The sequence below is a fragment of the Perognathus longimembris genome, chromosome 12 (genome assembly GCF_023159225.1).
Source record: "Perognathus longimembris pacificus isolate PPM17 chromosome 12, ASM2315922v1, whole genome shotgun sequence".
NCBI lineage: Eukaryota > Metazoa > Chordata > Mammalia > Rodentia > Heteromyidae > Perognathus > Perognathus longimembris.
This window is the reverse complement of record NC_063172.1, coordinates 18,376,798-18,391,461: the sequence shown is the minus strand read 5'-3', so window position 1 is coordinate 18,391,461 and position 14,664 is coordinate 18,376,798. Positions and strand designations below refer to the sequence as shown.

Below are 14,664 nucleotides of genomic sequence, written 5' to 3'. Positions count from 1 at the left end.
CTTTCAGTGGTAAGGCAATGGATAGATTAACGTTCAATATCTATAGATGTCAAGATAATAGGCTCTTATAGATGAATGAGTCAACGTTTAAAACTAAATTTAGGAGATATAAAATGTATCTTATCATTGGTATAGGCAAAATTTATTCTCTCTAATGTTTTCATTACGCAGAATATGATTCAAATAATTGTTTATTTGTACATTTACTTATTTTAATTTGACAACACTGTGTAGTTGTAGCATATACAGCATGCAGTTAAGAAGCATGCATACATTTAAAGTGATTATTAACAATGTGTTTTTTCATGTAATTGCTAATTTAGAAAACCTCTATACCTACTCTGACCATCCACCATCCACCACACAGTTTCTAAATCTACAGTCAGACATCTGCATCATAACCCGACACTTAGGAACTATGTGATATGCATATATTTCAAATTCAGAACATGAACTCTAGGTAAGAATGAGTCTCAATAGGAGCACAAACCACTTGGAATCTATATGAATTCGAAGGGCACATTTAGTCTACCAAAGGTCCATGTATGACTTTCAAATGTATTGATTTCAGGAAAACTTTTTTGAAGATCATCATAGTTGATTTAAAACTTTTTCATGAATATGTGGATGATCTAGAATACCTCAGGGCTGGGAATGTGGTTTAGTGGTAGAGTGCTTGCCCATCATGCTTGAAGCCCTGAGTTCAATTCCTCAGTACCACATAAATAGAAAAAGCTGCAAGTGGCACTGTGGCTCAAGTGGTAGAGCACTAGCCTTAAACAAAAGAAGCTCAAGGACAGTGCCTGGTCCTGAAGTTCAAACCCCAGAACTGGCAAAAAAAAAAAAAAAAAAAAAGAATAGCTCAAACTGGGGAAATGAGAATGAGATGGAAGGTATAACTCATTAACTATAATGCTGCAATGAACAAGACAGGCTGTGACAGGAGTAGCCACACCAGACAATGCAACAAAATGCCTATATAGAAATAAGTCTATGAAGTTATAGCAATAAGTGTATGTAAGTAGAACCAACATATTTTTAACAAAAGTACCAAAGTTATTCAATAATAACAATTCAGGAATTGTCAACATGTTTTGTATCTACTAGCTAATTTAATCATCTAAATAACCATACAAGTGAGAAGTAATTATTTTTAACTATGTTGTTGATTTAAAAGTGAGCCTTAGAAGAATTAAGTAAAACCTAGATTTTTCTATCTTAATAATGTGCATAAAGATCTTTGTTTTATTGGCTACATTATAATTTTGTTTTGAATACTGAGGTTTTGAATTGAGGGCACCCCACTTGCTTATCAAATTGAGTGCCCTTTTGCCCTAGTTATTTTTGAGGTTAGGTCTTGCTTTTTCATCCAAGTTGGCCTTTAACTAAAATTCTTTCTATTTTCACCTCCTTAGCAGCTAGGAGTACAGGCACAGGCCACTGGCACTTGGTTATTTCACAGTTCTTAGAGAAAGAATGAAATATAGCCTGCTAATTTTTAGGGTTTTAAAAAAAATTCCCATAGTGAATGCATTAGTTTACATTTCTTCCAACTGTGTACAAGGAATTATTTTTTTCCACACTTTCCCTCTTTGGAAAAAGATCTATCTTAATCTGATAGGCAAAGAAAATTTCCTCTTTCTCTACAACCATCACTATCTATCTGAACATTCCATCTTTTGAACCAAACAGGAACCTAGATTGAATTCACAGTGTGTAGTGAAAAGGAAGGTTATCAATTACACATGTAAGTACTTTGAAACTGACGATTTTGCATTGCAATTTCTGCTTGAGAATCCAAGTAATAAAATAAGCATTTAGTTATTCACATCCTTCTACTTAGGCTCTTTTACATTATTAAGTGCTGCTGCTGCTTTGGGGAGAGTAAGTGTTGTTATTTGTCAACAACTTGATAATGGCTGTTCAACCCAGTGGTTCAAAGTGGACAGACACACTTGAGATATTTATTGACAAAGTCTAAAAGTTTGCTACTGTCTCCATTAATAGCTATCATTTTACCACTGATATTTCATCAAATGTATGCCTCATCTAAAAAAATAAATATCACCTATGTTTCACTTTTTAATTCTACAAGGAATAACTACACCCTTTAATTAAATTTTCTTCTTCCTAATACATTGCTTATTGGCAAGTAATGATAACAACCCTCCCAAAATCTGTCCCAGAACACAAAGGCCAGATTTATTGAAAGCCAAAATAAACAGGTGTGTCTACAATGTTGTATTTGAAAAAATACCATTCTATCTACTTATGGGATTTCTACACCACCATTTAATCCCTCTATCCATGCTGATTTATAATGCTCTGGTTTCCTTTTCCATCAAGAGGGATGGGTGCCCAAGATAAATGGCTTCCCCTTACTTTAAAGTAATTCCCACTCACACATCACCTCTGTGAGCCTTTCACACAGCACTCTGAGCCAGATTCCTGTTCAACAGGTCTACAGAGCCCTTCTTTATGGCTCATTTTGTGGCTTGAATCCTCCAGGCTTTGGCTACTCATCTTCTAAGCCAAATCTCTGTCAGAGTTCAAAGCAAGCAAAAGTGTTTTTACCTCTCAGACAAAGGATACATGTTGTCTCTTCTATGTGGAAACTAGAACTAGTTTATAAATACAAGCAAACACACAGAGTTGTATGAAATTGTACACACAGATATTAACACAAGTATGGTATTTGTAGGGAAGAATGCAATTAGTAAAATTCCTTAGAAAAGAACTCACAGCCCAGCAAAATGAATTATTGGGAAACTGGCACTTGAAAAGTATCTGGGAGATATGAAGAGTAGGGTAGACGAATGAAGACAAGAAGGGAGGCAGGAGGAGAATAAAGTCATAATGCTCATTGTATATTCAATGAAACTAGAAAAATTGAGTGGAAGGATTAGACTGGGAAGGATGGTGGAGAATGATGGAGGGGGGAGAAATTATGAATGATCAAGATGCATTGTACTCCTAAACTGATTGATCAAATAGTAACCTCTCTGTTCAACTACTTAATAAAAATATAGTTTTAAAAAGTGTTTTGCCTCTCATGTTGTGCCATCATGAGTAATGAACATTTGTTTTGGCTCTTCTGAGCACTTACATGCAATAGATGGATTAATTGATACTAACAGTAATTTCTCACTTAAATATGTATTGATAAATAAACATGTATTGGTGCAGTTGGAAGAAGGAGAATTAGGGCTGAAGAAAAAGACTCCCAATCCAGCCATTTCCAGTTGAGTCTTTCTTTTCTACCATACGGCAGGATGAAAACTAAACACTCCTGCCTTCCTGTGGAGAATTTAGGTGTGAGTACTGGCTGGGAGCTCCCCAGGGCTCTGGAGACCATGCCTTGCGGGCCGAAAAGACCAGACTGAAATAGAATGGAGTGACTAGTGGACCCTAAGGGATTTGCAGAGTGAACGTTGTCATTATGAGAAGTGGCCCTACTCCCAGGGGCCGCCACATTGTTAACTTTCAGTCAGAGGAGAAGACAGCAGGGAACTCTGAAAGGACCAAGTCAGATACAAAGGCAAAGTCAGCAGAAAACCTGGAGGCCTGAGCTCCAGGGTGTAGTCAGCCTTTTCAGAACCTGGTACCACCTTGGGGAAAAAAAAAGGAATGGGAAGGAGAGAAAAAATTCTAAAAATCTACTTGCTTCTAAAAGACTGGTTAGATTGGAAGCTCCTAAACAAAACCAGAAGTAATTAAATTACCTTAAATTAGAATTAAAGGGATGGCATTTTATTTTTACCTACTGAGGTTGTAACTATAATTGTAAATCTTTACAAATCTCTTGGTAGAATTTCTGACCACAATAACCAGTAGGTAATTTTTGCCAAAGGGTGGGGTTTTGATTTTAAAGACTTGGTTTCAGGTTTAGAGTATTTTTATCATTCCTCCCTCCCTCTTCAACCATATTCCAGTCAAATGTCCATTCTGAGATTATCTTCTCAACAAGGTCTCGTTGATCATGGTTGTAAAGAGCCCCTTTCCACACGACCTTTTCTCTTCTCTTGCTTTATTCTTTCCCCAGAGCATGGACATTCCCTGACATTTCACTATGTATGTACTTTTCTCTCTTCCCTCCTAGAATGGACTGGATTATTTCATTTATAATAGTTCTAGTGCCACATCATAATTGTTCTAAGGACATGTTGAATAAATTTGTCAGTTCATTGTCAATCTTTCAACTTCTTTCTTGCTTTCTCAGTTATGATTGCATATTCATGTTGACCCATCATAATTAAGACATAACCAATAACTTCTAGGAGTGGTCCAAAACCTAATATGTAGTTAGCATTTTCATGGTTGTAGTGGAAATATTTGACTCAGGGGTCTTCAAAATGATTCCAGTGGCATCTGAGAGGCTTTTCTTCATGATGCCTCTGCCAGTGCAGCTCTGTAGACTGTAAGTGTCTACTACCAGTGTTTGGATCTGCAAGAAAGATAGAAACACATCCTGCTTCCATTCCCCTTTAAAATGTGAACTCTGGCCATGGCCCGAGGTTGAGTGGTGGCTGGAAATTATGCCTGTGTCTTAGGATTCGTTCATCTTCCTCTAGAATTCATTCATTTTATCTCACTTCAGCAGATGTCTGGGATCCGAACCCACCATCCTCCTGTCTTCTGAAGATTCCAAGTTCACTTCCTAGCAGAGGCCTTTGCACCATTGTTTGACCTGACAAAGCTCTAGGAAAAAAATCATAAGGATGATTTGATTCAGCTCAAACACAGATCTTTTTTAAGATGATTATTCCCTACCACCTTGCCTTGCCCTGTCATCTACAATGCGCGTGTGCACACACACACACGCCAACACCAACACCACCATCACCATCATCATCATCAAGATCACACACACAATTCTTCATTATTTCTCCTCCTCCTCCTTCCCTTCCTCCTTCTCCTCTTCCTCCTCCTCCTCCTCCTTCTCCTCCTCCTCCTTCTCCTCCTCCTCCTCTTCCTCCTCCTCCTCCACCTCCTCCTACTCCTCCTCCTTCTTCTTCTTCTTCCTCTTCCTCTTCCTTTTCCTGCTCCTCCTCCTTCTTCCCTCCCCCTCTTCTTCTTCTTCCACTCTCCTCCTCCTCTTCTTCTTTTCCTTCTTCTGCCTGTATTATTTTTGTCATAGAAGTCAAAATTTAAATTTTTTTCACTTTTTTGTTTGCAGGGCATAGGGGGAGTGGAGTGGGCAGAGGGCAGGATTGTCTCCAGCCTGGCCTCAACCTTGGGTCTTCCTGCATCAGCTTTCCCAGCGCTGGGACCACAAGCATACACCTACCTGCCCAGGCATTGTTTTCTTTTCATTGCAACAATTAAAAGCTTTCTTCCTTTTAGTTTCTGTAGGTTCTTTATTCGAGGGAATTCTTTCATACAACAAGGGTTCCTCTGCAAACTTTTATTTTCTTTAGCTGCTTGTCAATAGGTTTATTGTCATTCTGAAAAAAAAATCTTCATAGAAAATTGTTATAACTTTCAGCAGCCTGCTCCTGAGCTCTGAGGAAGGTTGCCTTCTTCTTTTTTTTTTTTTTAGTTATTTTTTTCCTTTGTTGTCAAAGTGAAGTACAGAGCAGTTACAGTTTCATATGTAAGGCAGTAAAATCATTTCTCTTTCAACTTGTTACCTCCTCCCCCCTCCCCTTTGCCCTCTCTCCCAGCCCCCATTATTGTACACTTGGTGTGAACCATATGGTTTTGTAAGTATTGCTTTTGGAATCATTTGTCTTTTTATCCTTTCTCTCTTGATTTTGGTATTCCCTTTCCCTTCCCTAGTTCTAATACACATATATATAGTATCCAGGGTACTAAGATGAGATACAATGATAGTGGGGGTAAAACCATAGGAAGAGAATAGAAGAGGGAAAAAAGGGTACAGTTTCACATAGCTTGCCTTCTTTTGAGCCACCCAATCTTTCTTCTGCACATGGGACATTTTAGGACAATTCCACCTCTTCTTCTTCACCTCTCTCTTGGGCTTCTTGACATAGACTGGATTCTCTCATATAGCAGCGTGCACCTTCTTGTACATCTCCTCCATCATGTCTGCACTTACGTTGTTCTTTATATACTGAAAGAACTGCTTCTTGTAAGAATCTTCATCTTCTTCCCTTAGGTAATGCATATAATCTGTGACATTCTGATCCATGTTGTGCTTCCGATGTACTTTTGCATTGAACTCCTTGCTCTCAGAATCATAAGCAGGGAATTGTTTAGTACTGTGAGGGATAGACAAGCCTCCATCCACAGCTCCTTTCAGGGCACCAAAGACTTTATTGCCAGTGGCAAGGCCTGAATCCAAATAGCAAGTGAAGGCACCAGGTTTACCATCAATGTTTTCCACATTGTATTCATCTCCAGTCACCCCCACTTGGCCTTCAGATCTTGTCCATGCCAAACCTATTGAGAAGCCTGTGGGCCAGCAGCAGGACAGTACAATAGGCAACGGCGTCATTGGTGAGGCTGATTTTCACACCATACTTGGGTAGTTTGTGAGCCTATACCACAGACGATCATGTCTCCTATGCGTGCATCAGCAATCTGACACATAATATGTCTGTTGGCTACACGACCTATCATCCTGTATTTGGGTTTGTTGTCCTTATTTGTGTCTTGAATCACCAAGCGTTTCCTAGCAGAGCAGTCAGTTTAACCCTGTCGTCATTGTCTTCTAAATTTCACTTGGTATCTCTCAAAGTAGGCCTTATTCTTGGCAACTTTAACAAACCCCAACCTGAAGATTAGAGACCCGAGAGCGCAGCTCTACACACAGGCCCAGCAGCCCTAGAGCGGGGAAAGGGGCTCCGCAAATTTTTAGATATAGGGTGAAATTTTGCTTTAAAAATATTGTTATTAAATGTAAGTTCAGGTGCATTGTAACAAAAGTTTTAGTCTTATTTGCCCATGCAGTGATTTCAATTACAAGTTTGTACATCTACAAAATACACAGATTTATTTTGTGCTTTTGGAACTTAGTCTTTTTCATCTCTTCAAAGACATAAAACAAAACAAATATTTAAGTATATGGTATGTGTAAAAATTGTCTGAGTACCATGGCTTATGTCTGTAATCCTTGCTACTCAGAAGGCTGAGATCCTGAGTCTCATGGTTCAAAGCGAGCCAAGACAGAAAAGTCTGTGAGATTTTATCTCCAAACTAATCAGCAAAACTCTGGGCTGGAGGTATGGCTCAAGTAGTATATTAACAATCCATGCCACCAAAATAAGTACAAACCCTAAGGTCAAATATCAGTCTCATTTACATAAAGCAATAACTGTATATAGAGAGGCCTTAAAGCAACCTTCAAAACAAAACCTTCATTCACCCTGATTTTTATCTTCAACTATTTATTGAAGTGTGCTAGGAATTTGGTTTTACTTCCTATGTTTGATACAGGAATGACAGGATCCAGCCTGAAAGACTGCTGAACTAACCATTCACTCAGTAAATATTTCTGAATGTACAACTCTTGTCAGTGAGAGGACTAAGAATAATATGATCAAAAGAGCTATAGCCATTATAGGTTGTAACCCCCCTAAAAAAAGATAGACAAAACCAGTACATATGCAGAATAGGCTTACTTCCTTATTATAAGTGAGCTATATGTAAGAAATATACATAAGAAGTAATGATAGATTTAGATTAGAAGATGATATATCGAGTGAGATATATAAGAAGATTTGAATTATATTCTCAAACAATACAGGTTAAGAGCTAGCAAGTCAAGAAGTGCTAGCTGAGTAAAATCTCTTGGGCAGGAGTACTGGGAAATATTTCCTCTTAAAATGTTGTATTTCTGACACTTTTCTTCACTGGATTGGAGAAAAATCACCTTATCTTCTAAATCCAACTGTTATCTTCTATAAAATTGAGAAAATACTAGAAGCATAAACTTGGCAAGAGAAAATAAACACCATATATTAAATGTTATTGAGAAAAGTCTTAAGACTAGATAAATACCATTGAGAAAACACTTACATAGCGTTTATTTCTTAGCCTAATATTCTCACAGATAACAATTATAAAAGACTTGGAATCTTTTTTTAAAATAAATGTCCACTTGAAGGTATAAGAGAGCTCCTCATAAGAGACAACAGGGTAGCTATTGGAGGGTAGGGAGGACAGAGGGGCTTAGGATTTCAGTTAAGCCAAGTAAGCTCCAGGAACCAGCTGTATATGTCCTACCTTCAGTCAACCACACTGAATTATGCATTCAATGTCAAGGTAAGTGTGTTTACCACAACAACAAAAAATTTAAGTGAACACCCTCAAATTCACAAAGAATGTAAAAATCTTAGAATTGTATAAAATGATTAAATATTGAATGTGTCGCTCTCTTGAACTGGAACCAAGGCTAATACATTCACTCTGTTTACTTATATGCAGTCTCGCCTAGAAAGACTTTGCCAATACACTGGGGCAAGCAAAAGGACAAGATCTTCAAATTTGAAAGCCATTTGTTAAAATTTGTAGAGAATGTGACTATTCATGTAGAAAATCCCAAGGCATCAGCAGATGAATAAATTTAGAAAGTTCACAAATACAAAGTCTGATTTGCAAGTTGTTATAAAAACATCAGTAATCAAGAGAGTAACATAAGGAGACACAAGACATCAAGGAATTGAAACTTATAAGAACATTTGGTATGTGAGACCCCTTCTCAATCAAGAACTGGATGAGGTTCAGTATGCCTATTATCCTAGCTTTGATGGGAAACCTAAAATAGGTGTACTGTGATCTGGATATGTGTGCAGTTAGACAGGAATCAAACTTTATCTAAAAAATAACCAGCAGATATCTGGGCTCTGCTGGTTCATGGCTGTAATCCTAGTTATTTAAGGATGGTAGTTTGAAGTCAGCTTAGGCAGAAAAGTCCACGAGACTCTTTTCTCCAATTAACCAGCAAAAAGTCAGAGGTAATGCTGTGACTCAAATGGTAGATTGTTAGCTTTGAGCAAGAAAGATCAACAACAGGGCCCAGGCCCTATGTTTAAGCACCAGGACTGGCATATGCACACACAATAAACACATCCAGCACACACACACACACACACACACACACACACACACACACACTCTGTAGGTGTGGTTCAGTTGGTAGTGTGCCCGCCTTGCAAGCTTAAGGTCTGGAATCCAATCTTCAATACAAAAGAAAACATTTCTCAGGTATTGAGTGGCAGTAAGATTTCCTTCTAGAATACAAAACAAAAACTAAGTCTACAAAATAAAATCGAAAAATGTGAAAAATTGAATGTACTACGTAAAGTTCAGTTGCTGTTACTCTGTGAACACAGTTTTTATTTTCCTATTTAATTTACAGAAATTTCTGTAACCAAATAATTGATTGGGACTTGTATCATCCAGAAACTGCAGTATATGTCAAAGATAATAAGTGTTTCCTAGTTTAAGGTCTGAGAGATCATCATTATCCCTAGCTTTTGAAGAGGTGTCCTTCCCCTCCCTTTCCTTCCTAAGTCAATATATCATGAATGCCAAAAACTACAGAAGGAGTGAACTTCATGGAGGCAAAGTAAAAGAGTGACTTGAAAAGAATCACTGACTTGCACTCAAACAACAAAGGCTCCAGCAAAGAAGGGTGTTTGCATGCTTTCCCTGGTTCAACACCTTCTGTGGATCCCTGAGAGGAACGTGAGTAAGACAGATGGTTCTTGGCAAGGTGCTCCGAGAGAATAAAAGCAAAGCACATCATTGCTCTTGCACTTTCCAAACCCATAGTAGAGGATACAGGATGCATTGTCACATCCCATGATATTAGGAAGCTCTAGAACATAACTTCTACCTTCTTGCATAAGCCTATTGGAAGGTCCTCTCAATCTGAGTTTGAAAGGACTATAGTATGGTAGGCTAAGAAAAAGATATAAGAAACCAACCCTAATTGAGCCCTTTGGAGCCATTTGAGGTAACTAGAAGTGGCACGATGATTCTATTGCATATACCTTGAAACACACTTGACAAGAGAGGAGCTGGAAAACTACCCACTCTACATGAAGAAAATGCTGTCAGGTGTAGGTACCTGATGTAGTCCCATTGAACTATAAATATGCAGAGGTGCCAATGGAAAGAATAGCTGAAGAAGAATGGTTTGAGCTAAATAAGAAAAGGATAAACACTACCTGTAGGCAAATACTGAATGGATCACTTGAGTGTTGGAGGCTGCCGATAACAGAAGGTATTTCCCACCGATACTAAATAGACATTTGTCCACAGGTCATAACCTCTGCCACCTCTGTCCTCCTCTTACCAATAATACTGGAAAAGAAAGAGAAATGAAAATGACTTGCCATATGAGGTGGTCCCATAGTCAAAATGGCAGTGATGAGATTGACTTGGACCAAACTCTTCAAGATGTCAGTCATCCACACAGATACAAAATGTAATTACATTTATCATCCAATGGGTAGACTCCTCAATAAACTTGTATCATAATTCATTGGTGCTTTATATAAAATATGTATGGGCCTTAAAATCAAATTGCAACTAAGTTGGACATTATTTAAATGAAGAGTTCATTCCTGTGGGCTCAATTAGACCCTTTTGACAAAGGTTAAGTAGGCATCTCCTTAAACCATCACTGTGCTAGCAATGTGAATTATGCCAATGATTATTTTTCTGGGAAATCATTTTTACATAGAATAAAGTGAGGATTGAGCTGACAAAACAGAGCTAGAAAACTTTATTCTTGTGTCTATCTCTGAATAGAATTCTATGAAAGTAACTTTAAAAGGATATTCCATTTTAAATAATTACTCTTGAGTCCTCCATAAGGAATATTTTAGTTCCATGAAGGTTGGCTGTTTTGATCACTTTCAAATGGAATCTTTTATTTAAACTAAAATCAATCAAACTCATCATAAATATTGAGATTGATTTTTGAAGCCACAAACCTGAATGCAGTTTTTTTTTCTGCTGCTGTTCTTGAAGTTTTGATGTATACTTTGCATTTCAGTATATACATTTAGTATGTACAAAGGACTAAAATCATCATGAAAGGCAAAATTTGAAAATTTTTTCTCATATCGCATGCTAAATCATACAACTAAATCTAAAACTTTACAAGAGTTTCCAAATTCAGTTCAGGAAGTGAGAAGGACCAACTAGTGAGAGAAATGAATAAATGATTTTTATTTAAGACTACAAAGTTGCTTTGCTCAGTCTCACTGTCAAGTGTGAAATGATCACCAGCTGTAGGTTAGCAGATGAGTCTACATTCTGTATATGCAGATATAATTAGGAGACATAGGTTGTGTCTGTGTCTATGTTTGGCAAAATATACTTATGAAGTCATATTAACAAAAGTCTTCCAGGTAAGCTTACCACCAAGAATGTATTTCCTTATTGTGCTTATATACAAACACTTCCTCTCCTTGAAGGTGCTCTTGTTAGTATTTGTGGAGAATGTCTGACTAGAATTACCTTTCCTAAATGATTCTATAATTGTTCTTCTGTAGCATGTGTTAGGACAATTTATATCTACAAGATGCCCAAACTGATTGAAAATTATAAAACAAAATCACATCAATCATCTAGATGGTTAGGGTTAGGCAGATATAAACCAAGGCCTGCTAGGCTGAAAGATCTACTCCAGTCTAGCTCTGTAGTAAACAACTGTGTAATTATTATTTATTTTTGAAGAATGTAAATCTTTATAAACAGAGTTAGATTACAAATTGTTTCCCTTTTGCAGTCACTGTGCTGGGTCTGTTGGTTCTCACTCTCTCTCTCTCTCACACATACACACACACACACACAAACACGCATACACAAACACACACACACTTTCTTGCTTTCCTCTTATGAGTGTACATCAAGAACTTCCAAAGATCAGTAATAGGGGGTAGAAAGAGGTTCCATTATCTGGAAGTGCATCCTATTTAAAAGCTGACAGTTTTTACTTGGTTTCTAACATATGAAGAGAGAGTATTCTCATTTAGTGACTTGTATTTAATATATGTATATATATATATAAAATCTCCTTTAGTAGTTGTGCAAAGGGGTTTCAATTCAACATAATAACTAAAAAATAGTTTAGATTTCTCAGATAAGGTTGTCACAGAAGCAGACTGAGGCAAATAAGCCTGAAATGGTAAAAGGAGCAAATGCGCTTCTGTATATCATCTGGGCTGGTCAAATTGAGTGCCAGTCAAAGGGTGGATAGAAATCCTGCGGAAACCCTCACATCCAAATGAAATGTGAAATCTAAACTAGGTCTTTCACACCTGCAAAGCTATGTTACTGACCTATACATTTAAGAGAACTTCAAGAGATCTGGATTGTCACTAGCACTTGGTGAGTTAACATCATGGTTATCATTCATATCCTTCTATAACTGAATGCTTCATCCTCTGATTACTTCTGATATTTTGTGCAGTTTTATAGTTTGTCACACCAATGATGCTGTTATAGATTTTTTTTGGGGGGTGGAAGTGGTTTTTTTCTATACCTCAGCATAAATCTACTTAGTTAATTAGTTATTCAGTCAGACTAGAATTTGAACTTAGGTCCTAACCTAATGCCTGCTAAGCAAATGCTCTACTATTTATAGCATGTGTCTAGCCTTTTTTGTTATTTATGTTTCTGGTAGAGTCTTGTTCAAAGCTGGCCTTAGATGGGTATCCTCCTACCTAGCTAGAACCACAGACTTACACTACTACTGTGGTTTGTTTTTGAGATAAGTTACTAACTTTCTTGTCCATGCTGGCCATGAATAGAGACGCTCATCAATGCCTTCCTGGCACTGTTAGCGTAAACCACTATGCCCAGCTTAACATCTTAAGATTTTATTGCCAAATTTGAAACAAGATAAGTAACTACGTATTGGGTTTTACTATTCCAATAGGTAATCATGAAATTGGATATGGCTGTCTGCCAGAAGTTTGAGGACAAACAAGTAACTGGGAAGAACTATCAATTTATTTCTTTTAATTGTCACAATCTTCTGATAATTAGCACACAAGGCTCATTTTATCATTTTATTAAGTGGTACTAAGGTTTGAATTCAGAGTCTCATTAGCCAGGTAAATAACCAACCACTGAGTCATACTACCAACCATTTTGTTTTGTTTTCTTTTGTTTTCATTGGTTTTCAAGCAGGGTCTTCCTGTTTTTCCTGGGCCAGCCCAAGAAAATGCTAGTTTCTTCCAATATAGCAGAGATGACAGGTACAGGCCATAGCACCCAGCTTGTGATTGAGATGAAGTCTAATAAACTGTTTTTACCTAGAGTAGTCTCAAACTGTGAACCTGCCAATCTCAGATTCCTGAGTATCTAGGAGTATAGGCATGATTCACTACACCCAACTATATGGTTCATTTCTAACTTCTATAGGGGCTGCAACACCCAGGTCACATAGTTTTGGATTTCTGAGCCATAAAAATAGTTGCTATGGGTTGGGGGGAAGGAAGAACAGACATGCTGATGAATACTTATAAAAACTTTGATTTCTGTGAAAAAATTTTGATTTATTTTATCAAGTTAAGAATCTATCAGATACAAGAAAATAACTACCTGGTAGGCTTTATTCTTTCCAGAATTATTTAAATTTTAAAAAGGTAGTCATGTGCTCTCAGAACAGTAGTTACATAAGGAAGAAATGACCAGACACATGCTTCAAAGTTACTACATTTTCTTCAGAAAGGCTTCTTGGAAAATGTCACATTTCTTTTCTCATACTAGACTGAAAAGAAGAAAGAAAATCAAGGGGAAGTAAGTTTGTTTACTAATTAAGATTTATTATACTTCCTTCGTTTTGAGTAAACACCCTAATCCCTATAATAATGGATATTACCTAGCCTGCTGAGTCATTCTAAGAAAAGTGAGACACAGTTTAAAACACATCACCAATCTAAGTAATTTTTAAGTGATTCCTTTAAGAACGACAACACTGATAAATTATTCTCCCTGCAAGAAGACAGAAAAGGAGAATCCATATCAACGAATGTTCGTTTCAACTAAAAAAGTCTTAAACTGATGTCAAGCTTAACAAAAAACAAAAACAAACAAAAAAAAAACAGGAGAAATTGTTATCAAGGTACCCAGAGGAAACCTATTTTATTAATGAAACGGCAGCTAAGAGTTAAACACTTCTTATGCTCCTGCTAACACCTTATTTTAAAATTTGTTGGAGTGGTTTTTCACTTCCCACGAAGTAATGTGTGGTAATTAAAGGCAGCAAGTCCTTGATTAGCATGAAAATGTGAGTCTGTTATTAAATTAAGAGCAATAATGCTTTCTGTGCATATAGCTAGCTGAAAACTGAAGGATCCTTAAGCAAGCTTAGGGTACTATGAAGACCTCATCAGTATAAGAAGGAAAAAGATGCCAGGACAGTGAACACTTCAAAATGCCAAATACAACCCACTTACTTGTGAAATGGACAAGGTACAGTTATTCCAGTAGAAACCAGGCCAGCGTAGACAGGGCTGGCAAAAACTACCATGAGACTTGAGATCTGCCTAGAAAAATAACTTCTACTTTTTTCTTCAAACATTTTATTTAATAACTAAACTAAATATAACTGGCCAATTGCTACCCCAAAGTACGAAAGCCATTCAGTCAGCCTCCCCCACTGCCATCTAATTGTTTCATTTAAACTATATGCAGTGGTTGTGGACATAAGTGAGAGTCTGTTGAATATAATAGTCA

General features: G+C 37.2%; 1 pseudogene; it reads right to left on the bottom strand.

Annotated features, from left to right (window-relative positions):
- Positions 1-5,459: 5,459 nt before the first annotated feature.
- On the bottom strand, positions 5,460-10,379 carry LOC125360588 (annotated as a pseudogene).
- Positions 10,380-14,664: the final 4,285 nt, after the last annotated feature.